The 27,669-nt window shown below is 47.4% G+C and overlaps 1 protein-coding gene across 1 annotated transcript in view; it reads right to left on the reverse strand.

The window, feature by feature from the left end:
- LOC119446079 (erythroferrone-like) overlaps window positions 1-13,774 on the reverse strand; it is a 51,287-nt gene extending 37,513 nt beyond the window's left edge. The window contains exons 1-2 of the mRNA XM_049663890.1: window positions 13,622-13,774; window positions 11,267-11,381 (exon numbers count right to left, since the gene is read on the reverse strand). The gene's annotated coding sequence lies outside the window, so the exon portion shown is untranslated. The remainder of the gene's footprint in view (window positions 1-11,266; window positions 11,382-13,621) is intronic.
- Window positions 13,775-27,669: the final 13,895 nt, after the last annotated feature.

A 27,669-nucleotide genomic window follows, 5' to 3' on the forward strand; every position in this document is an offset into this window, starting at 1 on the left:
TTCTCAAAATTTCATAAAACTTGAAAAAGAACATTCTGTATATATATATATATATATATATATATATATATATATATATATATATATATATTCTTTTTGGTGTCCATGTCTGCTTTGAAAGTGTAAAATTTATTTTTCGAAAGAAAAGAATGCTAGTTCACTTGGGAATGGCATTCTCGTTGAGGCGCTTGTCAAATCATAATCAGCTTAAGGGCTCCTTCCACTCAACAAAAATAAACAAATAATTGGGAAAAAAGAAACAAACAAAAGAACATAAAGGAAAGAATGAAACTTCCGCCTACGGCGCGGATGCGAAATCAAATGAAGCTGTCGTTGGTTCGGCTGCTGTTGTATTCTTTTTTTTTTTCCTTTTTCTTTCGCAGCAACCAGAACTCGCCACAACGGCAGAAAAGCGCGTTTACTATACGTAAGCAGAATTCTACGCTGGCAAGTTTTGCGTTGGCAGAGGCTAACCGTGGTTTGTGGCACTCTTCTTGACATTCAATATTCGCTCCTCGGTGTGTCCCGAAAGTGAAACGGCCACACACAGATCTCTAAGCTATAGGATGCTCAGTGGCAGTATACCTCCTGCGTCCAGCGACAGGCAGCGGATTTCTCCCCGTTTTCGAACCAACATTTCAAGCCAAGCGTGCGATTCTTATTTGTTTTGGGAAAGCTCGGCACGACAGAGTTGTCACCTGTCAAGTGTTATTGCATTTTTGTTAGACGCTGTTTTTTTTTCTTCTGTTATTGTTTTTTCTTCTGTTATTTTTTTTTCAAAAAAAATTTTTTTCGCGACCGATATTTGAGAGAGCGTATATATTTGGCCTGGATTTAGTATTCTTCAGGTGCGGCTGATTTTGCGCCGCTTATATTTGAAGGCAGCGTTATCGAGTTTCGCCAGCAAGTGTGCGAATCCGAGGTCTCTTCTTTTGCACCCAGAACCTAACCTGGGCAACTCGAACGAAATGCCTTTCCTTTGGTGGCTGCAGCTGAAACTCAACATTGAAGGCTTTCTTGTGCTCCTGTTTTCTTTCTTCGTTGTTCTTTTATTTATTTTTTTGTCTGTATGTGACTTTCCACAGTAAGCGGAGTTTCGACCCGCGTTTCGGCCGAAAGTCAGAGACGTGAGTGTACCAGAAATGGGGCTAACGTGTTAGTGGCGATCATACATGCCTTGCAATGAGAGAAAGAAATACAGAAAAAAAATAAACACGTTTTGGTGCATGTTTGTTATGTATGAAGTTGGTTTACTCTAAAGGAACCAAGTGTTTTTAAGAATTACGCAATCAACATTACGCAGACAAGTATGCGACTGTAGCAATGTTCAGAAGAGGCACTATTCATTTCAGAAATCTAGTGATCACTGCTTTTATTAGTTGATACGTTTTAGTTATAGGAAGAACTGCAGTATAAGCCTATGTGAATAGTAGCACAGGGTCTGCGCAAGCTGACGTGTTCTAACTTCCATGTATGTTTTCAGTTTCCATGTTAGTCATATACCATCTTGTTATTCGTTGGCCCAATGCTTAGGGCGTTGCGCTATGGAGCCCGAGGTCTCCGATTTTGATGGGGGCGAAATGCGGAACGCTCGTGTATATACTTGTAGATATAGGTGCACAAACCTGAGGTGCTCAAAATGAATCCGGGGTCCCGTGCTACGGTGCGCCTCGTGGTCATATTGTAAATTTTGGCACGTGAAACCCCAGAATTTAATTCATTTCTCCTTGTTTTATATCCTTCGGCAGCGTATACAATGACGTTCCCATCGTGCCCACCTACAGCTTATGAGTAGTACCGGATGCCGGGAAAGCAGAATATCACTCTTACGGTTGCACGAAAGAAGGGAACCTCTAGGCACAATGCAGGACAGCGAGTATGATGTCTACGGAGAATCTATACACTTATCAAAGCGTGTATCTTGGACGATTTGGTTAATATCAAGGAAGTCAAAAACCGCAGCGCAAAAAGACAACGACAAAGCGCCAAGCACAAGCGCTAATTTTAACCTACTGTCAAGTGCCCTGCGTCATTTGCTCTATGATTTTTCAATTTTATACACTTTCTAAATATATATTTAGGATGGTCCATCTGTGACCATGTCCGTGTCTAAATCGTTGCGCTCTCCCCCAACGACCCAAGCAAAGTATAGGCGCTTCTTGGAAAGGAACAATAAAATGCCTGACCACGCCTCGGCTACAACCTCGGCCGTAGAAGACTGTGCTATATTAGCCGTCTACGGTGACTGCGCCGGTGACAGTAGGCGGCGTGTGCACCTGCGCAAAGCCCACAACGGAAGAGGAAGCCCAGAAAGAAACCTCCTTCTGACCCTTTCTTTCCTTCGCCGAACGAGCTCTGCGCGAGTAGAGGACCGAGCGCAAAGAAGCCGTTCCGCCCGCACGCTGCGCGCCTGGGGACCTTACGCCGCAAGCGGATGCAGGTGTGGGCAGTTTCCGCTGGAATGTGTGGAACCCACCTGAATGCGCTGGTAGAGCACTCTAGGAATGTAAGCCGAAGGCATAACAATGCGAAATTTTTTCGCCCCGGTTCGCACGACGTCCTTGATAAAGAACAAACTTTTGGGGTACGTGACACGTGGGAAGTCACGCGGACACAGGCGCTCGAATGTCGCTCACATCCCTCGAAGTCGGAGCTTTTCGCGTCTCGTTGCTTACCTGGCATATTTTCTTTCGTGCTCTCTCTCTCTCTAGATCTCGACACCCTATCCTACTTTCGTTTACGTTCACGTCATTCCGAATTCAGTAGGGTGCTTCTCTACAGCGCACAATAGGTGATAGGTGATAGCGGTACAGCGGTATCAGACTACGAGCTTCAGATATAGCGAAAATTGACTTAGAGGCCACTATCGACCTGGAATTACAAAAAGGTTAAGCAGAGTTAAGGTTGTGCTCCTGCGCTGTGCTATAAATACTGCCCTCTGTGCGTGTGCGTGCGTGCGTGCGTGCGTGTGTGTGTGTGTGTGTGTGTGTGTGTGTGTGTGTGTGTGTGTGCGTGCGTGCGTGCGTGCGTGCGTGCGTGCGTGCGTGCGTGCGTGCGTGCGTGTGTGTGTGTGTGTGTGTGTGTGTGTGTGTGTGTGTGTGTGTGCGTGCGTGCGTGTGTGTGTGTGTGTGTGTGTGTGTGTGTGTGTGTGTGTGTGTGTGTGTGTGTGTGTTCTGTCGTTGGGTCTGGTAATACTGTGTACTACCGTCTCATTAATGCATTTAGTCATTATACAGAGTCAAGAGATACGTTACTACGCAGCCGATAGAATGTCTGTAGACAGTATGGTGGAAACCTACGCCTTTAAACTTTAAATTTCTACCATCCATCATGAAGCGCGTGAATAACAACATATGGCTCGTTAACGACGCTTTAGAACGGAAGGCCTGTATGCTTTCTGTTGTCGGAAGAAGTCTGTAAGAAGGCAAAGCAACTTGCTTAAAGGGTCCCTGAAACGGTTTGCACAATTTTTGTAGACGCGTAGGGCACAGCTGTACAGTAAAACCTTCGCGTCACAAGTGAACTTTTCATAATAAGGAAGTTGCGTCCGATTGGAAGTTACCGTCCTCCCTAGCTAAGCCCTTTTTTTTTCTCAACTCATTCGCCGAGAAATCGGGGCTAAGCTCCGCCTTCACTGGCTCTGCGTCCTGATGTGACATCGTGTCGTCTACTACCGGTGTCATGGAGCCAGCGCACGAAGCCTCTCCAACCTTTCTGCTAGCCGCCAGGCTGTCAATCCCCAGCGAGAGCTTTTTTTTTTTTTATTTCGAAAGCTTGCCCTTAGGCACAATACAAAGTATATCAAAAATACACGAACAGACTTGATTCATGCAAAAAATCTAGAAGTGAACGATGATACGGTCCATGAATTCAACGTTCAAGGTCGGGTGGGCGGCCAGGCCGAAGGCCTGTTGCCCGTAGGCGGCGGAGACTGCTTAGGTGAAGTCCTGGGCACGTCCATAATAGGTGTGTTACTGTCACATTTTGAATCGTAGTGTCACAAAATGGGCACGATGTATCATAGGGACCGTGGTACTGTTGTGCCCTGAGAGCGGTCACAGACGGGGTGAGTGCGACCCCGACACGCAGCCTCCGTAACGTAACCTCCTCTCGGCGGGTTAACCCACCAGGGAGGTCTGACCCACACGGAGGTATAAGAGCTCGTGTGGTACGCCGGAGGTTTTCTTTTTCCCGGAGCAGTTGTCCGCAAGCATCTTCGGGAAAATGCGGAAGTGGGTACTTTATGTTCTCAGGGTGGGTTGCCAAATCTGCTTCAAGTAGACCTGGCAGGGCTGCTCGAGGCACCCACTGAACGTTTATCACTAAATTCGTAGTGGCAGCAATACGGTGAATGCTATCCGAGAGAAGAGAGGACCGAGATACCCTACGTATGTCGTGGATGGCTTGAGTCGAGTCCGTGCCAACGATGAGCTGAGAATATCGAGCAGCTTGAACAAAAGGGAGCAACGCGGCCAAGCCGTCCGTCCCGTATGGCGGCAAGCTCGGCAAGATAAGCCGGCGGTGCAGGATCGGCAACATACGAGCACGTCTGGCCTGCCTCTGGTATCAATGGGCACACGAGAGCTGTGTGAATCGTGGTACCAGTAACACTGGCGTCAGTGTATGCTACGAGAGTGGAATCGTCTTGATTATCATCGGTGCGAGGGCTATTCGACCAGCGTGCGTTGCGAGCGTTCAGTCGCAGCCCCGAGCGTGTCGGGTATTCCGTTAAATGCAGGCAATCTGGGCGTTTTGACGGATGGGCGGAGGCGTACGTAAACTAAGCCCCCTTCATACTAATACCGCTGTGATGAAGGGGTTTTAGCGTAAATGTGAGTGGCCTGGACGCTGCAGCCATCAGGTGGCGCAGAGCTTAACCAGCCAAACACAGGGCAAATGTTGCTGTAACCAAGTGTAAAACCTTATAAACATTTGAAAAAATCGACGTGTTCAAGATTACGCTGCCGCCGAAAACTTACACCAGTAGCGAAGTGGCAAATTTGGTTGCTGGTATATTAGCTCTGTTTTTTGTCTAGTTGAGCTCTCTCCCACCAGGTGGCTGCACCTTGTAGGCCGCTCACGTTCGTGCCTCCGCCCATCTCGCAAACCGCCCAGTCCGCCTGCGTTTAGCGCATTACTGGGCACGGTAAAACTCCCTATTGTGGTAGTGATCCTCCGGCGTGAAGTGACGGCCGCAAACGCGTAGATCCTGGCGCCGATCGTATACCTGTTGCCTTTCAGAGGGACACGATGTCGCAGCTTAACATGTCGCCAAGCTCTAGGTTTGCAGCCCACAACGCAGCAAGGGCCATTCATGGTCCTCGCGAAAAGAAGCCTCGAGGCTGACACTGACCGCGCAGCTCGCGTCAACACGGTGCACGTTGTCACACAAGCACACGGCATTTGCTGTGTGCCGGAAGTGCTTGAGTATATAGTGATAAATTGTCGTTGTGTATTATCTTTGTGTTACATTTTTATGGAAACAAATTAACCAAGATTCCGACTATTGCGAACAAGATTTGTTCATCATAAATATGGACAAATTGTGGATGACGCAACCTGGGCAGCCAATCGGATAGCTCGCCTAACTGACGTCACGCGCACCAGCTACGTATAGATTCTAACAGCGCGGCTGGAAACTCAGGCGATTGGCGCCGCTGCGATTGTTCGCGATGACCATGCTAATAAGCACTGATAATAAATTGCACCCGAAGCGCTTAAATGTGTCATTAAATTATCATAAGGACCTTCCCTAACCACTCGGTACGTTTGTACAAAATCGTCAAGATTGTTTCAGGGTGCCTTTAAACCTAGAGACAGTTTATAGACAGTTTAAAGCAAATTTTACCAGGACAAGCCCCATCAACGCACGCAGGCCGCTTCCGACCGCTAAACCTGGCGATGTTTACAATTGAAGAAACGCTTTTGCGCGTCCAGTTATGTTGCTACTTGAACCGTGCCGGTCGGAGTACGAACAAAAAAATGTCACAGTTTCGCCCTAAGGGCGAAGCAATGAATGCGATAGCAACACAGCAATGTCATACGAAGTAAGGTGAGCGGCTTTAGTAGCAATATGAATTGTAGTAAACATGAGCTGATTAAGTAAGCAGGTGTGCTGCGGCGTAAGTAGACCGACATGAAGAGAGACTCGATGACCACGAGAAGGCACGTGTGAAACGGTGGTGTTGATGAGAAGCGCTTACCGTGGGCAGCGCGTGTGAAGGGACACACCTGTAGCGCTGCACTGCCGATCCGGGCAGCGTTGCATGTGTAGCGTGCGTTGGAAAATGTGGCCCGACTATTACTAACTGAATGAACAAGCGTGGTGTGAGCGCGCACAAACAAACATGAATAGATCACACTGAATGACTGCAGACAACGACCGTCAAAACTCTGGCAGCAAGCGGATACGCCGCAGCGGCGAAGGTACGTGCGGTCTATCGCTTCAACGGAAACTGAGCGGCGAATGCACGGCGCATAAAGGTCAGAGCCGTGTGGAGATAAGAGACGGTGCGAGCGAGCGACGAGCACGGTTGTTGGCAGAGTGGAAGTGCGCCCCCCCCCCCCCCCCCCCCCGCTCCCTCCGGCGCTGGCTTCCCGCTTCCTTGCTTGCGCGTGGGAGATTGAGTGTGTTCGCTCTCCGTGATAGCGCGCGTCCCCGCACGCTTCCGCTCGGGCATACGGCACGCGGCGAAGATTTTATCTATAGGGAACCTCACGGCGACGGCGACGCCGACGGCAGAAATCCGGTTGAAGTGTCCATATAATTGCTATCGCAATAAAAAAAAATCACAGACAGCGCAACCCCAAGAGAATGTCAGCGCTAAACAGCTCCATTACCATGCACCTCTACTCATGCCCCACATGACCGAACGAACTTTTACAGAAGCAATGCCTAAAACTGGTCTTCGCGTGAACGCCATTGTGCAGCAACTATTGTCACTATATGTGTCTGTGAAAGCGAGTAAGTTTATCCGCCATCTAGCATTTAGGGTTGTTGGTGAAAAACTAGGCGTTTTAGTTCTCTTGGGAACTATGGTACTAAAACATATGTGATGCCCTAATACAACCGTGGGAAGGCGCTCACCTCTTTCGTTAGCACACCTATTATTCAAATCGATCATTGGCGATTGATGATTTCAGTCACCGCATTCAGGATGTTGCAATCGTTGCTCAGATACACAATGCTTTCCAGTTGGTAGTCCAAAAAAAAAGGGGGGGGGGGGCTTTCCGAAGGTTTCAATTTTTCTTGCGTGGCATAATAAAAATGTTTAACGCAATCTTTGCTAAACAGAGACGCGCGTGTTGTGGCCAAAATATGAGCACCCTTCGCCCTTCCCTGTTTTCAGAAAAAAAGATGAAAGCATACAGCATGTACTTACGGTGCATCAACATAAGATTTTTTCGTGGTTAGAGCCCCAGTAGTAAGTTAGAGCACGAGGTTACACCATCGTATTTAAGCATCCCGCAGCGGTGAAGAGTGATAATCTGAATCTACAAGGCACACAGACCTGTTGTGAAATAGCGCATGATATTCAGCCTTGCCTTTGCTTTCTGATATTTGAGCTGCACCATTCGGGTGTGTGTTTCGGCTCAACCATAGCACGGAACTTTGACGAACGAAGTGAGCGTCTCTGTTGGGCAATAAAAAATCAAACCAAGCGGCGCATTCTGCTTGATCCGGGGGAGGTGGGCAACACCTCCACAGAAATACCGGTCAGAGTTAGCCGGTAAATACAGGATCTCGCTGTAAGCTACAATGACATTAGTCGAATGTCAAGCTTAAGGTTCATGATATTATTACGGCGCAACCAAGGGTGGCACCAGTCAGAAGAAGACGATTTGACGTGTAGAGGTGGAATCGGTCTCGACAGCCAACTTGTTTATGTATCGTTGTCTCTCTTGTAAATATTGTAAATACAACTTTATCTGTGACTTCCGCATCGTGAAAAATTGGTTAGAGGTGCGGCGTACCTAAGAGAGGCAACGATACATAAACAAGATGCCTGGGGAGACCGACTGCACATCTGCACGTCAAATCGTCTTCCCCTGACTGGCGCCACACTTGGTTGCGCCGTAACAATATTTCCCAAACACACAAACACGCATTAAACCCACATGCACGTAATGAAATAACTGAGAAACAGACTCAGAACGGTAGTTAAATGGCCTTTATTGCCGGAACAAATGTCATGAAAAAAAATAATAATTTGAGCTGCCACCCTTTATCGCTATTCCATCTCCGTGTCAATATACGAGTATATTAGGAACCATTCGGCTGGAATTTATCTTTACATCAGCTATTACGACCTGCCTCTTGGTTTGCAGAGGCAATCGTATACAGTGAGACCTGCATCTTGGTCACAAAAATTAATTATCGACAAGGGTTCTCGCGGAGTACGAGTGACGAAGACAAACTCTGTTGCTCAGCCACCCGCGAATGTTCGCCTTCACGGCGGTCAGCATCACAGGGTATCGTAGGAGTTCCACCAGCCCAAAGCACACATAGTGCGTCAGGGAGCCGCTAGTCGCTGTCAAACTCGTCACTGTCATACATCTTTTTTTCCAGCTGGACGTTGGGAAAGATAACGCTGGACTGGCTGGACTGACTGGACTGCCTTTGAGCCACTTCCTTGCGGTGGGCCCACTCCTGAACGGAAAGCACCTGCAGATGTTGTTTGCGATGCCGCGTTCAAACAACAAACGCAATGATATGGAAAACGATAGGCATGCAAAGCTGTTTTGCGACATTTTGTGCTCGGAGCCTTTGTTGTGTTTATGTCAGCTTATGGTGCGTTTCATTTGCCTTTTTCTTGTGATACATAATTCTGTTTCTCATGCGAAAAGAAATAACTGGCCCCTTCTCTAGGTACTAACATCATCTTATTTAGTCACGTCAAATAAATAAAAAAAGAATATCATCATTGGTGCTATGATGATATTTATAGCACCAAGTGACAAGTGGCTTTGTACACAGAAAAGTACAGAGGTGAACTAATGCGTTGTGAGAGCAGCGTTTTTTGGAACAAATTCGCAGTAGGTCTCTAGGTGACGAGCGCCGACACGGGCTCTCTAAACAAATACTAGACATAGAGTATGGTGAAATAATTGTTAACTAGCCGACTGTAATAACTAAAGTGTTTTGCGAACATCATCAAAAACTTTTTCGAGGTCATAAGCCATCGGATATAGATGCGTCTGCCAGCAAATTTGCATCGCTGGTGCCCTAGTTAAATCAGGATGATTATGATTATACAAATGAAAACATTCATGTCGACGAAGTAACTGCACGCGCTGATTGGATTAGCGAAACCCAGGACGCCCGGCTCTGAAGGCCTTACTGCCGAATTTTATCACTGTTTTCATTCTCTCTTATCACCATTATTAATTTGGATGTACCATGAAGTCTTCGAAGTAGGGTCCCTACCAGCCACAATGTGCCAAGGACCGACACACTGTCCTCATTGCCGAAAGCACCTATTTCCTATGCACTGTGGATTATATACTTTTTCCGAAGATATTAGCTAAGCGTTTGCAAGTCGTGATAGGATTTGTGGTAGGTGATCATCAAACATGTGGCATCAGAGGCCCGTCTATTCAAACGAACATTCATCTTGCGAGATAGGTGCTGGAGTGTGTAGCTGAGGGCGGGTAGCAATGGTACAGTTAGATTTCGCTAAGGCGTTCCACAGGGTGAATCCCTAATGCTAATGGCTGAAGTCTGCAATGTGTTCTTAGTTGTGCCGAAGTCTTGCTGAAGTGTACAATGTGTTCTTAGTTTCCCGTCTCATGCATGTGCTGCGAGTATTGCACTGCTCACGATTTCGCATTCAGGCAATGCATCACTGCGCCACGAAAACGAACAGAGAGAGGGGTTATTTTGAAGTATTTATATGCGGTCGCCTTGTGCCGCGCAGTTATGGACAACCGGGCAAAAGCGTGTTCGCGTCCGTATTACCAAAGCGCAGTGCCCACATTTTTCGGTCGCAACTCACGCATGCACACGCGCTTCAGGGAAACGCGGCATATCTCCCTCATGTCTGCGCCGTTGACAAAACGGAAATGCGTTTGCGCGCGGCGTAGATCGTTCCTTCCTCTCGTCTTTCCTTTCTTGCTCTTTCTTTTCCTTAGTCACCTATTCCCTTCCTATATCGGAGAGTAGCCAACCAGGTAATTATGTGGCTAACATCCCTGCCTTCCCTATTTTTTTTCTTTTAGAGCGCAGCTATTTAGGCGTACGTTGCTGCGTTGAAGCGTCGGCGTCCGTCGTTCTACCTCGGCGTAATCGAGCGAACCAGCCCAGCGAAGGATAAAAGAGCGAATGCGGAGCGGGAGATGAAAGACGGCGAGAGCGAAGGGAGTGCGAGGGGAAAAGCGGAGGAGGAGGATGCAGCGGAAGCATGAGGAGAAGAGCGGAGAAGAAGAGTATGGCGAAAGGATGAGGAGGAAAACGGAGAAGGACAGTATGGCGAAAGGTTGAGGAGGAAAACGGAGCGCCGCGCAAGACGTGCTCTCCGGCGACGATCGCTCCGAGATAGTGCCAGAGTAGCGCGCGTCGTCTGTTCACCGAAGGCGCCATTGATAAGGCATGGGGCGAGCGCCTCAAAACAAAGCGCTGCATGAGCGGAGGTCTGTCTGCGGCAGCTCCTGTGAATCGCACCCACGCGTCACCCACGCGCTGCCTCTCGCGATCTCCCGATCAGCGAGGCAGTTGGGACACACTTGGCTCCATTTTCAACGTGCGGCACGAGCCATTTTCCGCGCCAGCCAATATATCGCGAAATGAAAACACGTAGAGAGCTTCGCTCAAATTTCGCATTACGGAGTATTGTAATCATCGGTGAACTTTTCCCCTTCCTGTGTTGTGCGTAACCCTCGCGCTCCAGTCACGTAGAGGCGTTGTCCAAGTCCAAGTGATTCGCTGAGCAACATTGGAGACAACGCGGGCTCTTCTAATCGGGCGAGCTTTCATTTCAAAACGTTATTAGGAAGCACTCGTTCTCGACGCTGTTGTGCAGTATTATAGAGCTCGTCAAATCGTCCGCTCGATTCTTGCTGTGTTTTGTGGCTTATATAAAAACTTGATTACCTGGCAACTTCAGTCTTTTCTATACGGGTATAAACCTAAGATAGGAAACATGGTGGAGAGTATATAGCAATTATTAATTTTTTTTAGAAAGTTAGCGTTGCCTGCAGCCGTCATTTAAAAGCTATCCTTCTGCTTTCTGTATTTGGCACTTCTTTATATTGAGGGCTATTTACTTACAGATTTCAGCGCAGATTCTTGGACGTAAGACTGGCATTGTGCGCCACCTTCTGGAGCGGCAGGGCATCGAACAAAATTAGTTGTCGAGTTCACAGCAGCCGTGTGCACGCAGTCTCTGTGCATAGTGAGAGGTAAAAGGAAGAATATTAGAATATTATGCAAAGAGGCTGCCTGTCCGAACTGCTGAAGGCGTACGCCACAACGTCAATTTTTCGCGGCAGTATCACAGACACCATATAAGCATATATATCGCGTTAGTAATATGCATGTACATTATATTGATGTGCATCAAGGATATTGATGAATGAGCAGAAAAGGACATAAAACTGCAACAGAACTTGTAAGTTAGATAAAGGAAACCCCAGAGAGCTGTCCCGTGCAGGGACAACGGCATCATGTTACACGATGGTGCTGATAGGGGCAGAAAACATCCTAATGACAAAGACAAGTAAATACGAGTAAGGCATTGTTCCATCAATGTAGTCAATAGCAAAGAGATAGACGCGAGTGATGGCAGCGCTGTGCAATTGAGGTGGCTGATGAATCAACGATTCGCTAAACGTCAGCTTCTGAAGAAATCATTTGAGCAATGGAAGCTCGCGTGATTTCACAGCACTGAATACGTTTTCTACGCTAAATACTACTTACGGCACCAGTACTTCAGCAAAGTACAAAGTTTCTGCAGGCCAAATTCGGACGCAGGAAAGTTGCTTCAACTTAATTCAGCATATCCGCACATTTCTCTAATTTATATATCCAATTATATTGCCATATCAAGCAAAGACGCGATAGTGTAATACTTTGGCTTACTCGCTTTCGAGCACGACTTATTCTATGCCTTGCAGACTGAGTACTGCCGCACCGATGTTTCAACCATGCTTTACTACAGCCCTTAGATACTGGCGGACCGAATCCAACAGCGTGTCAGGGTCGGTTGAAGCTAATACACAGTAATACAGCTAATACACAGTAATACACAGTAATGTTCAACAGTGAGGCGTTGAAACTGCCGGCCTTCTTTAGTAGTGAAAGACTGCGTTTAAGTAGGCTATCCTAATCAGGTTATCCTAGTATCCTAATCAAGGATTAAGTAAGCAAAACAGAAATGGCTTAGGGCGTAGTTGACGTTTGGGCATTTGCGTTGGGGGGAAAACGGAAAAACATGATACGACGTGGCGCACAGAATTGCGTGCGGCTTATCTGGAGAGAAAGTATACCTGGCGACAACTTTCTGTGGCTGCGAGGCCAAGGCTACGGGCATCGGCATCATAGCATTGGCCGTGCTGCCACAGAAAGTTGTCGCCAGGTGTAGCTACTTCAATTCATTCTACCTGTGGCCGCCTATTGCAACCATTTATAAGCTGGTTGGATGCTCTTGGTGACCTGTTTAAAGTGTGAAGCACGTGCATGTCAAAACCATTCGATCTGATGGACGATGACCCTTGAAAGATGGCTGCACGTACTTATGGATCACGGAACCACTTGGAAAAATTTAAGAACACACATACCGTATAGACTCGTGTAAGGGCCGCATTTTCCCCAAAAACGTTTGACGATGTGCGGCCCTTACACGGACCTAAACAGTTAGTTCACTACCATCTAAGAGCTGCTACTAAATACTATATTCTAGATAATATATGCCGCTACTAGATGACACTCGCCACCTAGTAGTGGCACGCGGAAGTATGCAGGGGGCGAAAATTCGCCGGAGCGCGCATGCGACATCGAGGCAACGAACGCGATTGCTGCTCTGCTGGAATGTTTTTTCCCAAATTTCGGACTGCCAAGTTGAGGTTGTGGTCCTTACACGGGTGCGGCCCTTACACGAGTCTATATAGAGAACTAAAGATGGGTGGCGACGTCGACTTGAAATTCTCGCACCAGCTCGCCCATGACGTCACGAATTTTGACGGCGTCTGCTCGGGTCCAGTTTACCTTTTTTTTTGCTAAAGATCGACTGTACTGGATTTTAAAAAAGCCGAAGACTAAGCATGGCATGTTTCAAAGACTTCTACGTAGTTACAACCGCTTAAATGCGCGAAAAAAGAAACAATCTGAAATTCGTGACGTCACACTGGCGAACCAGCGCAGGGATTTCGGAGCGAAAACCAGAAACATAACTTTTTAATTCATTTCATCGTCTAGTAATCAACCTTTTACGAGGAAATAACTAAGATAGGGTATAGAAGGCATACCTCGTCAGTCTAAACTGACTCAGTGTCTTTCTTTAGTGTCCCTTTAAATGTGGAAACATATTTGCTGTGTGTCGGATGGTTTTCACCAAGGAGGTTGGATTTTGCGCACATGAGTGTCTCGCTTAACGAGGATATAATAGCAAAACCGAGCATGGCGTACCTGCACAGCAGGTGTCCGCACCACAATAGATCGACGATATCGCCGAACGGAGTCTCGGCTAGACACTGGCAGCACTCCACCGTGAAGGACGCCGGTAGACGTCTCCAAGGCAGCACCCTTTACAGCCTCGCTCGGATGTCTGAAAGGAAACGAATCCACATAAGTTGTTGTTGTTGTCGTTGTTGTTGTTGTTTTGTTGTTGTTGTCACAAAACATGACTCGTACCCACGAGGGGGATTGGCCCCACTGGATAAAATAAAACATAAGCCCAACAACGTACAAAAGGGATAAAGGCGAACAATCAAAATGAAGATTTTAGCAACTCGTAACACAGATTTTCAGAGGGCCTATTCATAAACGAACTAAATAAAAAAATATCAGAAAACTAACTACAAGAATAAAAATAAAATAACATGTCCCACGGTCGGTACCATAGACAGACAAAGAACTTTATTAACTAGATCCTGAGAAGCCCTGCCCTAGGGCAGAGCTGCGGGCCGCTCCCACGTGGGGACAGGTAGGCCGAGCCTAACCGCCGCATCGTGGGCTCTCTGGACAGCCCAAGTTTGTCGTGAAAGTTCTATTCTTCTTCCGCGATGCGATTGGGTCTCTGTAACGAGGGGCATCGCCAGAGCATAAGTCTCTTTAAATGAGTACAGAGAACAGTTACAACTTCTTTTTTCCTTTTTTTTTTGCGCCAAATGAAAGTCTTCGACTTTGAAATGCTAAAAGAATACTTGCGAGCGTTATATTATTTGCTATGATAACTTTTTTACGAACCAGCTTCAATTTGATTTCTCAGGAAGCGCATGTGTTTTGACGCCTTAATGCAGAAGTGGTCACGTGGTAGCGGAACATTGTGACATTTTGGGGCTCGCTCCGCCTCGCTCGGTCGTCTTCTATGCTGCAACTCGTTGAGCGGCCAAATGTTGATACACATTACACGGTGATACACACAATGTCAATGATGCACAATCGACATTCAACAAAACAATATACTCATAACATAACTAGAAATATTAAATCCTCAAAGTATATGCCCAATGCCCGTTCAAGATCGCCAGCATATTGTTTGGTTACAACAGCATCAGGCAAACTATTCCACATTTCTAATGTGTCAAACATAGAGAAATGGAAGGCGTCAGGGCGCGGTGAGTAAGCTGAATATGCCAGCTCTTGTTTATTCCGGGCGCACCTAATTCCTGTTAGTTGTAAATTTGATAGTTGTTAAATATGCTTTGTTGACGCAGAATCAGCTTAGGCTCTACTGCACCAGCTTCAAGGCGTTAGAAAATGAATAATAAAAGCAGCAAAAGCTTGGTTGCTATAAAGCTTATTTTTAAAAATCGATACCATCTGAAAGGTTCAGAACATTCATGACGGGCGCGAGTAGATCGTTCTTTTTTTTTTAATTAAAGAGGAGTGCAAATGTATGTGTAATACGTATATTTCGTGAAAATCTTTTCACTTCCGTGTTGCGACATGAGGACACGCAAATAAAATGTGTTTATATATAGCGGTTATTCGCATTTGTCGCATATAGGATTCTCTTCCTTTGTCACTAAAAAAATGTCACAGTTTCGCCCTAAGGGCGAAGCGATGAATGCGATAGCAACACAGCAATGCCATACGAAGTAAGGTGAGCGGCTTTGGTAGCAATATGAATTGTAGTAAACATGAGCTTATTAAGTAAGCAGGTGTGCTGCGGCGTAAGTAGACCGACATGAAGAGAGACTCGATGACCACGAGAAGGTGCGTGTGAAACGGTGGTGCTGATGAGAAGCGGTTCCCGTGGGCAGCGCGCGCGAAGGGACACACCTGTAGCGCTGCACTGCCGACCCGGGCAGCATTGCATGTGTAGCGTGCGTTGGAAAATGTGGCCCGACTATTACTAACTGATTGAACAAGCGTGGTGTGAGCGCGCACAAACAAACATGAATAGATCACACTGAATGACTGCAGACAACGACTGTCAAAACGCTGGCAGCAAGCGCATATATACGCCGCCGCAGCGGGCGAAGGTACGTGCGGTCTATCGCTTCAACGGAAACTGAGCGGTGAATGGACGGCGCATAAAGGTCAGAGCCGTGTGGAGATAAGAGACGGTGCGGTCGAACGAACGACGAGCGCGGTTGTTGGCAGCGTAGAAGTGCGCCCCCCCCCCCTCCCCGCTCCTTCCGGCGCTGGCTTCCCGCTTCCTTGCTTGCGCGTGGGAGAGATAAGAGACTGTGCGGACGAGCGACGAGCGTGGTTGTTGGCAGAGAAGTGCCCCCCCCCCCCCCCCCTGCTCCCTCCGGCGCTGGCTTTCCGCTTCCTTGCTTGCGCGTGGGAGATTGAGTGCGTTCGGTCTCCGTGATAGCGCGCGTCCCCGCACGCTGCCTCTGGGGCATACGGCGCGCGGCGAAGATTTTATCTATACGGAACCTCACGGCGACGACGACGGCGACGATGACGCCGACGGCAGAAATCCGGTTGAAGTGTCCATATAATTGCTATCGCAATAAAATATGAGCGAGGTTTGTGCTCCCTATTCGCAGTCGACATCGTATGGCTTCGATAAACCGCTCTTGGTGATGGGATGCCTTGTGTGCGCCAAAAACAGGTTTAGTCATGATGGAGCTGTGCAAGAGTCTCATTCGTGTTGCCATTTTCACACCAGAGACTTTCGAATTGTTCCAATGCTCTGTTTATTTACTAGGGCGCAGCTCTTATTCACCCGTTCCTGCGTTTAGCGTCGGCGGTGTCCCTGGGCGTAACCGAGCGAACGAGCACAGCGAAGAATAAATAAAAGAGCGAACGCGGAGCACAGCGGACGATGAAACACGGCGATAGCAAAGAAAGCGCGAGGAGGCAAGCGGAGGAGGTGGGTATAGCGAAAGCGTGATAAGAAAAGCGTAGTGCCGCGCAAGAGGGGCGATGACCGATACCAGATGGCGCCAGAGTAGCGCGCCGTCTGTTCACCGATGGGACGCGGCGAGCGCTTCCAACGATACCATACATGGAAACAAAGCGCTGCATGAGCGGAGGTCCGTCTGTGGCGGCTACTGTGAATCGCGTACCCGCGTCAGCCACGCGCTGCCTGTCACGATCTCCCGATTAGCGAGGCAGTCGCATCACATTTCGCTCCGTTTGCAACGTGCCGCATGAGATATTTTGCCCGCGCCAGCCAATATATCATGACATGAAAACACGTGTAGAGTTGCGCTCAAATTTCGTATTAGGTAGTATCGTAATGGTCTGTGAATGTTTTCTATTTCTGTATTTTTATGCTTCAGTGTGTAAACATAAATGCGCATTCATCGGCCTTTCCATTGCCTGGTATCCCAAGATGGCTTGGGACCCAGCAAAAACGAACTGATCTGCGTTGTAAGACAACTTGTATGACATATCACGCAGTATGTGTCAGGCTTCAGCTCCATATTTCAAGGGGAAAAGCCTTTAATGCAATTGAGTCAGCATATACAGGGTGCCCCTGCTGAAAGGTGGTGTGTGTTAAAATACATACCAAAACAAGTACTACATGTTGTTTAGTGTTGTTCAGAAACCGCCGGTAAATTCTTAGTCCTTGACATCGTTATTTAAGCAAACGTAATTATATACTTTTTAAATTGTTGTTCTAATTGTCCAGATTTCAATATATATATTATATATATATATCAGTGAAGCGTTGAATCACGGGATCCGGCAATGAAGCGATTACCTCAACAATAGAAAAATTGGAGTGTTAGAATTGGCCCGCACAAGGCAATACTGGTAATAAAATCGCCTACAGCGCTTGTTGAATGCGCCCCGCAGTGTTACAGCTCTACCGAGTAAAACGTCAAACCAACCCTGGTTTGACGCTTCACTGACGAATGTTGCGTACAGGTAGCATGCCAGAAACAAAATTCCTTGCCGAGTTTTGGTAATGAGCACAAAATTTCTGGCTTGATATCTTCGGCCAACACTGAATGACAGGCAGCAAGTAGCAGTTGTTGGTTTAGTGCAGGAACACGGGACGAGGTAGACGAAGCTCGACAGGCGACTGGCTTTTTTTTTTTTTTTTTTGAAAGTGCGTTCAGAGGAGACATGCAGATGCAAAACCTTCAGCTGCAGTGGTGTCACACACATGATGTAAGGAGTGAGTGACTGAGTGAAAAAAACTTTATTGGAGGTCCGGCGAGGACTCGAACTCGTCGCGTCCCACGTCGGGACCGGGAGGTCTACCCCACTGGCCCGGTCGCGGGCACGCCGGACAACCATGATTTGCTTGTCTAGAGCGGGACTACGAAGACGCGAGTCCCACTCCCCCTTGCTGAACATGCACTCCCAGAGCATATGTGTTAGAATGCAGGTCTGCACGCTGGACGAGCAGACGTCGTCGCGATATACGTCGGAGTATAAACTTCGTGTAGAACGGCCAGACACGCACATCCAGCGGTCTGTAAAAGTCTAACACAAACGGCTATCCTGTCTCCTACTTGGTTTCCTTCTTCGTTTCCTTGCGCCACAATTCATTCCTTAAGTTATGCACCAACTCGCCCAATGCACTACCTTGCCTGCGCCCTATTGAACTTGGGGTGAGGGAGTGGAAAGACCCTTCTAGACATGTAGAAGAATTCTGTAACCTCGTTGTGAGTAGCGGGAGCGTCCCTGAGGCCGTAAGGGTGAGGGCGTTGGGCTGAACATCGATAGCATTGGTGCCAATCTGGTTGGTGGTAGCGTTTCTCATTTTCACTGAAGAACGTCTGGCGGCGATGAGCTGCCACCCGGAGTCTTTAGTAAAGTCCTCGGGGGTTAAACTCTCCCCTTCCACCTCGCACTCCATCACAAAGTCCGTGGAAAAAGCCTCCGACGAGAAGAGGTGGCGAGCGTTACCTCGCTGCGCTAAGCCTAACTCGGTTAGGGTCAACCCACAGTCACGGCAATAAAACCGCAATAAAGGTCACAAAAGTCCACCCACCCATACGAGTCGGGTATCGCCGTGCTCCTCGCGACTTCACGGATCCGAAAATGTAGAAAGTTCAGGGTACACGCTCGAAAAACATCCTAAAAGTTGGCAAAAAGCAGGAGCAGAACGAACCACGTCACATGTGGCTCATACCCACAGACGCGGCTATGTACACCTATGGTTCGCATATGACGAGAGCTGTCGTTTGCAGTTGGCTTGGGGTGAAGTCCAAATTCAGGTTTCTGGCTGGGGTTTCCGCCGATTGCTGAAAAAGCTTCAGCAAAATTTATTTTTAGAGCGAAAGCTTTACTACGCCATGTCTGGCAAGGTCATTCATCGCGTTGCAGTGACCTTGAGCCGCCACAGCGCGAGCCGCCGGAATGCAATTGTGGCAGGTGTGACATCACGCCACGTGATCCGCTCCGGTGAGGCGGCGCAGCTGCGCTCGCTCGGAGCCTCGCCGCTGCGGTACCACGTGACTAGGCGAGGGCTTGACGGCTGCTTCGCCGGCGCTTGGTCGCTCAGTCTTGCCATGGATGACGCGCCAGTTGGGCCGTCTGCGCGTGCGCTTCAGCGCAAGGGACAGGCTGAATACAGTCATCCACAAGATATAGCTAGACGGCAGGCTGCGAAATCTCAAGCAAAGGCAAAGTTGGCTGCTGAAACACCGGAGCAAAGGGAGGTCATATTAGCACGTTATAGAGAAGCTTACCAAGCGCGGAAGCGTGCATTAATGAAACGCTGTGTGCATAGTCTTTGCAAAACCAAGCCAAACAGACCTTTCGCTCGTGATAACTAGGTTTACAAGAGTTCAACCTCAACCGTGTTTTCTTTCCGTTAATTATGCTTATTCTCGACTTGTTTTCTACGTTTCGATATAAGATAAACTTTTTGGGAGGTATTTATATGTGGCGTCGTTAAAAGTTTCAGTAACTTCTAGCCTATAAATCGCTCGTGAGACCTAAGCTCGATTACTCACCCACTATTTGTAGCCCACACCAGTCTTACCTCATCACTGCACTGGAAGCAGTTCAAAACCGCGCTGCTAGATTCATCCATTCCACTTATCAATACCCCGTTAGCGTATTATAGTTAAAAACAGAATACAGCTTATCAAATCTCTATTTTCGCCTTCGGACTGCCACGCTGTCCTTGTTCTACAATTTTCTTTTAGAGTTATCTCGGCTATCCACCTTACATCGCAGCCCGTGCCCGCATATCCCATCGCGTCGCCCACGATTGAACTTCCAAGTACCACGGCCATGTGCCCGCACCGTTAGATTTTCCTGTTCATTTCTTCCGCGCGCAACATCAGAATGAAACGGCATTTCCACAGAATTGCAGCAATCACTTGTCCATCAACTTTCTTGAATGATGTAACCGGTTTTCTTTGAGTGACCTTATATAACATGAAGGGACCCTAAGGAAATAAAGTTATCCGATGTGAGCGCGATGTGAACTGACCAGTGGCTTATTGCGACAGCCTTGAATTGTAAACGCGCACCATCTTACTCGAGACATCAGTCTATATCGCAGTTTCTTCCTTGACAAATTAACGTCGAAATAATCTTTGACACCGATCGCGATGTCGACCTCTGGCGAAAGTGAGTACGTTTGCAGCCAACATCGAGCTTTTATTATGATTTAATGTAACTTATTTCGGCAAGGCTAACTTTGCCTTCATTTGCGCATAAAATTAGCTTTTTTTTTACAGCTTCAGGATGCAATAATTTCCTCACGGGCTTACAGACCATTTACAGACCGGGCTCCGGCCTTTTTTTTTTTATTGCGATAGCAATGATATGGACTCTCGAGGTGCATACGTGTTCTCATTTCGCGATGTATTGAGGCCAAGAATTTGAGACCAAAATCACCACACCGACTGGCAGTGGGCCAGTGCCGTCAGCGCCTTCGCAGAGATTGTGGCAGTATGGGAACGCAGGCATGATGAGCGGCATCGGAGCCAGCTGTGGAGGAAGACGACGAGCGAACGCTCGAGCAGTGGCACGAGTGCGTTCGCGCGGTTACGCCGAGGGACGCCGACGCTCAACCCAGGAACGGGCACCTAAGAGCTGCGCTCGAAAACGAGGAAGCCAACGGGACGCATCCTCATGCTCCACTTAATAGACTCTGCGCGGAGCTATGTCAGTGTTCTGCCTGCCACTGTTGGAATGAGCGTTGAGATTTTGTGACGATGAAGAGAACGCTACATGGGGCGTAGCCTCTTCACATGTGCTACTGCATCAGGTATCCCACGAGAGCTTCTTTCCCGCATTTTCCCAACCCAAAAAGTCCACAGAGAGAAATGCGGGGACTTTTTTTGCTGGAAAACCTTGCCTCCCTTGAGCCTGAAAGTGTGTACTTCCCTAGGTACTCAGGAAGATGACGCGCTTTGCTTCGTTGGCAGCCAAAACATCCGTCCAAACGGAATCATAGTGGCCGATAGAGAGTCAGCGAAGAGTCAGCTTTTATTTTTTATTTTTTGTCGTCAGTGTTTGGCCCGTGTCACTGGGGTGCAAGTAACATAAGGTTTGCCGCTTCGCAGTGCGTCTTCGGCGTTCAGCCAATGATACGGTCGTCGGAACTGGAGGAGGACGGGCCACATCGACACTATCTGGATATGCACCGCCCAGCCATGAACAAAAAGTTCAGTATAGCATTCGATTGCATGTTTACCAGTGAACGAATTCGCAGTACCAACATATCATTATTAATTTGTCTGCGGCCGCTAAAGTGACATCTACCTAACTGTCTGAGGCGTCTCGTAGGTGCTCTGGCAGCCTTTGACAGCCGTGGTGGAGTTAGGCGGAAGCATTACGTCTGCGCAGCTATAGCTTCGGCAAACCAACCACCTCTGACGCCGATCCTCCCTCTCATATATTCACATAGGACCGTACTCCGATGGTGGAACGGTTGGCGCGCATTGTATGTTGTTAAAACATGCAATGCGCGTTGTGTGCGTTCCGATAGCCTAGGACCACTCATTTGGCAGCGACAACTTCCTAAGCTTTCACAGCAGTTATAGAAATGCTCAGGAGGATACCCACGCAGTACCCCAATTGAGCGCCGGCAGTCTAACTGTGAGGATCACGCTATGTAAACTATATAACCCTTATATTATATACGTCAGCAAGGCGCTACGGAAGATGGCGCCACCATATGTTCTGACGCCCAATATTTTTCACGCGTAGCCTCGGTATGATCTGCTCAAGGAGGTTTTTAAAAAAAGTTCTGGAGTGGCAGCCACTGGTGATTCTTATCAGCAGAGGTGACGCCAGCGCTTGCCCCCACTTTACCCTGCAAATCATGCTGAACTTGACGAAGAAGAGTTGCAGTTATAGAGCGCTTTCTGTGGTAATATAAATTGTAGCATAATTGAAAAATAAACGCTTGTTGAGTCGGGCTAAAAGGTTGCCATTGGGCTAAGTAGTGATATCATGTTCTCTCAAACAAGTTGACAAGACATTCAAGTTTCACCTAAAGCTAGTGACACAACCGACACATCGAGAAGCATCTGTGCTGCAAAATAGGCCATGTGGAAGCCAAGGGATCGAAGTGAGAACAAAACATTTCCTGTGCACCGCCATATACTAATGTTAATCGATTCCACGAGTAAGATGGCGGCAGCTGCCTTCAACTTGGACATCATGGCATGACATCTACACTCCAGAATTTTTTGAAACGTACTTGAGTCTGCTTCATGTTGTGTATTCCCATTTTTTCAACGCTAAAAATATGTCAGTGTATACTGAGCCTTCTGAGATTTCAGTCGAAAGATGAGCGCTTGTTTCGAGCCCCCTTTTCTTGTCCGGGCGACCGCTCACTCTAGTAATACAGCTCCAATTAAAGCTGTTTTCCGTGACATTGCAGCACCATACCAGGGCGCCCTAATGTAAGTCGAATGTGCCGCAATATTGTTTTTTGTCTGACGATCTGTTTAGCATTACGAGGCAGTCCTAGCCACGGCCCCTTAGCGCTATACAAAAGTACACTCAACACATCAGTAGTTCCCTCTCCTGCCATACTCGGCGACACGAAGCGGTTACGCTACTGTACTAAGTGTCTCTGTGTATCATCATCATCACCATCATCATCCTATATTTTATGTCCACTGCAGGACAAAGGCCTTTCCCTGCGATCTCCAATTGTCCCTGCCTTGCGCTAGCTGATTCCAACTTGGGCCTGCAAATTTGCTAACTTCATCACCCCACCTAGTTTTCTGCCATCCCCGACTGCGCTTCCCTTCTCTTGGTATCCATTCTGTAACTCTAATGGTCCACCGGTTAATCCATCCTACGCATTAGATGGCCTGCCCAGCTCCATTTCGTTCTCTTAATGTCAGCTAGAATATCGGCTATCCCCGTTTTCTCTCTGATCTACACCACTCTCTTCCTGTCTCTTAACGTTAGGCCCAACATTTTTCGTTCCATCGCTCTTTGTGCGGTCCCTGTGTATAGTGTGCACAAGATCGCACAAGGCAAGCACTGGAACGCTCCCAACGCGGAAAAAGTATAACGCGTTACTGCCACTGATTACCACTGTATGACTGAAGACTGCCATTCAAGTGTGCTCGAATTCACAGGCGATATACTAACTTTACAGACTACATCATAATAACATATTTAGATGAAGGCTTATTTTGGGAAGAAAGGGGAAGGGAGATCCTTAGTGAGTAAAGTGTCTCTTTGGCGTTAAGTCATGGCCAGTGACATCTTCGAAAGATGTCATCATCTTGGGCTGGAGTTTGTCCCCGAATATCCTTACTCCTGCGTATACTCCCATACTATAGTGATGCCTGCTCGCATGGAGTTGCCGCACGTATCAAAGGATGGGTTAGTTGCTAAAGGTCCACTTCTATGCTGTTCACAACGCATACAGAGTAAAGAAATAGGCGAAATACGTATATTAGTACATATGAAATAAGTATTATATATGAAATAAATATTAGAAATATGTGTATATGTGTGCGCTGTGCACACCATCGAAATGAGTTACCGCACTTTCCTACGCATAACTTTTCGCTTGCGGCGGTCGCAAATATTTCGCTGTTTGTTGCGTCTAACTGTTTTCGTATAATCAGTGATACCACAACTGCGTCTTCACTTGGTTCACTGCGGCTTTAGTAAAGAAGCAAATGGTACAAAAATTTTCGGCGTACAGTTTCCGTCTAAACCGACATTTCTCTTTACCACGGATGCCAGTGGTCGCCGCACGGTGAAAATATAGTCTCGTAGTGCTGAATGCGCTAAAGACAAGTCCAATTTTTTGCCACTCTTTAGAGCATCGCGATATTGCAGGTTAAAGTGCCCCTCGCGTGTATTGATCGGCAAAAATACCCACCGCGACTTTCCTCCTCTAGTAATTGACAGCGCTGTACGTTCAATGCGTTCCTGCAATTCTGGTGCACCGTTACACCTGTGCAGCTTTTGCTGCGTCATTCAATCAATGCGTCGTCTTATTTTCCTCAAGAAATATCATGTACTTCTTCACAGCTCTCTGTACAAGCTGCCCACAAGCTGCACTGGTGATGCCCTCTATATAGGCCTCCCTCTCCTGTTATGCCTCCTTTATCGTAATGGCGAATTGGAGCGCCGATATACATACACAAGAATAGAAGAAACGAGATGACAGACGAGCGCTAACTTCCAACAAAAAAGCGTTATTTTCGGCGACCTGTGTTTATATCCGTCGCTCATTACATTGCACATGCATGCGCAGCTCACTCTCTTAGGAAGGCTAACTCATTTTCTGACAAGTGCACTGATGGCATGCTGACACACCTAGAGCGAAGTCGCGAAATCATGTCAGCCTGAATTATTTAACGTGTTAGTTGATCACCCCTTCTGCTGGCAACAGTGCATTGAGCAAACAATGGCTCACAGCCACACAAACTGCTGTGACATGCAAGCCAACAATCGCGCACGCTTTTCTTGACATTGTTTGAATGTTCTTTTAGCCTGTCCCTTATACTGCGTCCCGTTTGACTTGCATACTGTTTCCCACTAGAAAGAGGGATACAATACTTAACCACGTTGCAAGAACAGGTGACGAACAATTTTTTGTGATTTTTGTTACACATGTGCGGTGCATGGAGACATTTTCTTTCATTTCACAGCTTTATTAGCTTCTGAGGTGCGGAGAACACAGCGGTATGACGTCCACTTTTTTTATGTCTGTCAGAAGAAGCGACCACGTGACAATTGCTCAGCGCACGCACCTGCGCTAACAACTCTGATATGAATTCCCGAACTTTACGGAGAAATGCACTAGCGTTCTGAGTTATTTTTGAGCTTAAATGCATAAAACCACGTCTTGTTAAGGAAGTAAGTGGAACGACAGTGCACTTTACGGCAAGTTTGACGGCGCATATCTCGTAAATGGTGTCATTCACACAATTATTTTCAAGTAAGTAAGCCTAGGTTGCCGTCTCACCCGCTAGAATTTGCTAAATTGCAATATGTGCCATAAGGTAATTAGTTCAAAACTTAATTAGTTATTTATAAATTGGTCGATTATGCATTTCAATTTCTGTGCAGGTAATGCCCGCTTCTTTCAAGTAGGCCAGCTCATGGACTATAATTGTGCTATCTGCCACGGGCAATTAAAAAAATATTTTAAAGTGTTCGCTGAGAGTGAGAGCTAGAGAGAAGAGGCAGGGAGGTTAACACGACGCGAGTTTCCGGTTTGCTATCCTGCACTGGGGTGGGTAACAAAATCGGCGTCCCGATCACAGACGTTCACACATGCCGGTCGATTTCAAGAAGTGCAATAGAGCTTGCACGGCCTTCAGAGGCGATGTGAAGTCGCGTCGATGTTGCAGAATTCATTCTTCCGATAATGGTTGCTCGTCCAACTGGTTCAGCACGACGGAAAGCGATTGTCTCTTCACACTGTATTGTGGGCACTGACAAAGAACATGACGAATAGTTTCCGCGACCCCACAATTGTCACATGCTGCGCTGTCGGCCATCCCTATGCGGAACGCGTAGGCATTGGTGAACGCGACGCCCAACCATAACCTATACAGAAGGGTCGCGTCTCTTAGGGAAAGTCTTGGTGGAAGTAGAAGACTTAAAGTTGAATCCAAGGTGTATAATCGGACGTGCATAAAATGTGGTTTATTCCACTCTGACGAAGTGCATTGGCGTGCAAGTAGGCGGAGCATCCTTGCAGCATCTGTCCTAGACAGCGGAATCGATAGGTGGTTGTCTTCTTCACGAGCTGAACGAGCAGCTTGATCAGCACGTTCATTGCTAATGATTACACAGTGTATATGGTACTGCACCTTAACACCGCGGGTGTGACCTATAACGGCTTTCTTTAGTTAAAAAAAAACGTTCCTGCTGTATTCTAATTCAACTTTACGCGTAGTGGCCCCAGCTGATACGTGCGTCATTTATTGTGTAATTGACTGCACCACGAACGATAAAATGGGGGTCGATTAAAATTTATGACCTCCGTCACTGACTACTCGCCCTCGGCGGTGCCGTTGACACTGACCTCTCTAGCGTGCGACTGCTTTTATTTGTACTGACCGTGGTTATTTCCATGTCGGCAGCTTTTGAAGCCACGTGGAACAGTCAGCAAATTCACCAGGCAATCTGCATTTCTTTTTTCACCTTATACGTGGCAAAGCCAAAACCCGCGTGGAGCGGGCTCGTATAGCCATTCTCCTAGCTTCGTGGGAAAAGTAACCGTAAATTATGCTTTGTAACCAAATTGACAGTATATCAAAACTTTTTCTCATATAATAAGTAATACACCAGTGGCAGACGGGTCGTCATCTACTAAGGCTAAAATGCAACGTTCTTTTTTTCTTTTTGGCATCCTGAGAGCCTATTAAAACGAGCGCGAACGCCAATCATATTTCATTCTTTATTTTATGAACACTTTATAAATGCATCGGTTGTTCTATAACACTCTGTGATGTAAGAACTCGCGACAGCACTACCAGTTTCATGTGTGTCACGGCTAATTTCAAGAAATCCAAGCCCCGTGCCATCTGCAGGGTTATAACGGAAGCTTCACGTGTATTAGAACGCACAACCTCCCCTCTTAGAAAAGAGGCACACTGCAGCCCTCAGTTCCCAATTACGCTCAATTTAATTACAGCGCAATCACCCCCGAGAATGGTCACATGACGCACGTCTACACTCAATGTACAAGGCGCTATGAAAGTTGTTTTAACGCCGCCGCGTTAGACGTATGGTTTGGAATGTTTTTATATCAATGTTGCTATTTTCAACCAATCTCTCTAGCGGGCACCGTTCTTGTATTTAGTCCCCGTGTCGCAGAAAATCTAGTGTCGGCGTGGGCTCGCCGGCGTCGGTGGCGGAATTAATCATTCCCGAAACACCCCGACGGGGCAGGCCCTTCGCGTGACGCAAGGCGTTAGGGAACAAAATTTAATTTCACAAAGTTAAATCTGTCAGAAAAAACCACAACCTAAAGACATGATAGCGTCGGATTGTAATTTGAATATACGAGAAAAAAGTCTGATAAGCAACTGCATATTTTGACAGGCGAATTGGCTTGTATATGTCATTGAATTATAAGCACCCCCATCTTGCTCGTCACTGGCTTTCGATAGTGTTATCAATGTTCTCTATAATCCATCTGGCATTGATATAGCATCGTAGCACACACATTATGTGCGTTCTCTCCCAGAATGACTTAGTGCGCTCGTCATAATCATGTTTATACCCTACTGTGCTCTGCTTCTGCCACTACGAGTACGCCTTTCTCTGTAAATGAGTTTGCCCTATTTCGCCCATGTGAATAAACCCCCTGTTCCGTTCCTCCAAACTCTCGTGAAAGTACGGACGACGGCGGGGGCCCGCTTAGCCTCCGTGCGACATTCCGGTAGCACAGGCCAGCTATCCCGTTTCGAGACGCTCTGGCAGCGTAGGCTAGAGCACGACCAATCCGTGTGACGCCCGACTCCAGAGACCATGACACACAAATCTTGCAACGCATATATGACAGGTGCATCACCCAATTTTGAGAGAAGCCTTTCCTGCATTGTCGACAATTGCCATGGCTATTGGCTTTCAGACAAAATAGAGCCGTCCGTTCCGTCAGTCATCGTTCACGCTGCATACGAAGGAAGGATGCCGCA

Source organism: Dermacentor silvarum, chromosome 3 (genome assembly GCF_013339745.2).
Source record: "Dermacentor silvarum isolate Dsil-2018 chromosome 3, BIME_Dsil_1.4, whole genome shotgun sequence".
Lineage (NCBI taxonomy): Eukaryota > Metazoa > Arthropoda > Arachnida > Ixodida > Ixodidae > Dermacentor > Dermacentor silvarum.